Consider the following 1,311-nt stretch of genomic DNA (forward strand, 5'->3'; position numbering starts at 1 on the left):
TTGCTTTATAAAATTACAAACTGTCTAAATTATCTTTCATAATTATGTGATGGAATGACCGTCTAACTTAATATTTGCTCCCGATATTTGCTAAATATAGGAAAAAACTGGGATTGTTCCATTTTGATCTGCTAACTCACTTTACAAGCATTTAACTTCTCCATGAATGTTTTTTTTTTGCATGAAAATAAACAAGCCACTTCTCTGATTAAATATATGCAAACACTGGCTTTAATTATTAAAGACTTTTAAAGATTTGCTAAATTCACTTAGGTATCCTAACTTTTAATGGAAAAATTACATTTGACTAACTTCTTCAGAGTAACATGTTGCTTATATTCAATAGAATTAATATAAACACTTTATATGCTGTGTAATTTTGACAAATTCTGAAATCATTTGCTGCTAAAGAAAGATGTCTTGCTAGATTAACAGTTCATAGTGTAGTTTTAGGTAGCTCAGACCCCTCTTTATAAGATGCAGTAAAGTGTTAATTCTCACATTTCGATCTATGTGCTTGTTCAGTAGAAAATATAGACAGAAGAAAAGAAAGGTAAGAAATATACGGCCCAGTGATGTAAGAGATAGTTATGCTCCACTGATATGCCTAGTGAGAGGTCAGTTACAAATTAGATCCATAGAAAGGAATTATCCCCAAATCTCCTTATAGCATTATACTAAGTGTGTGGATTCGAAATATCGATAACTGCTCGCGGCAGATATACTTCTGATCAATGTGTCAGCAGAACCAGGCACAACGTGGCCTGAAGAGATCCCTGCCATCAACTCAGCGATCCAAATCAATCTTTTTTAAAAAAAAAATTAAGCGCAGATTTAGTTAATCCTTCCGGTTCTAAACTGACTGTGCGGAGTGTCAAACGTAATGCAATGGGTACACATCACGCAGGGCCCGACTCCGTTATTTTTCATTTCGGGGAAGCTGCAGCAGAATCTAAGCGGGATCCTGGGAGTTGTGTTACTGTCTTGTCTCTAAAGTTACTCTCTGCTTCTTCCATTCCATCTGCCGAGCCGGCCAAGGCACTTCAATAAGAGGCGAAAGTAGGTAATGATGCACAGCGATTGATCTAATAGTTTTTAAGTCGCGAGTCGTTTAGTTCAGTCTGCGTCGGAGGCGCTAGACCAGGCGTCTCCAACCTTGGCAACGTTAAGCCTGGCGGACTTCAACTCCCAGAACCCCCCAGCCAGCAAAGCTAGCTGAGGAATTCTGGGAGTTGAAGTCCGCCAGGCTTAACGTTGCCAAGTTTGGAGACGCCTGCGCTAGACGTTTCATGCCCCCTCTCGCACTCTATG

This window comes from Ahaetulla prasina, chromosome 1 (assembly GCF_028640845.1).
Source record: "Ahaetulla prasina isolate Xishuangbanna chromosome 1, ASM2864084v1, whole genome shotgun sequence".
Classification (NCBI taxonomy): Eukaryota; Metazoa; Chordata; class Lepidosauria; order Squamata; family Colubridae; genus Ahaetulla; species Ahaetulla prasina.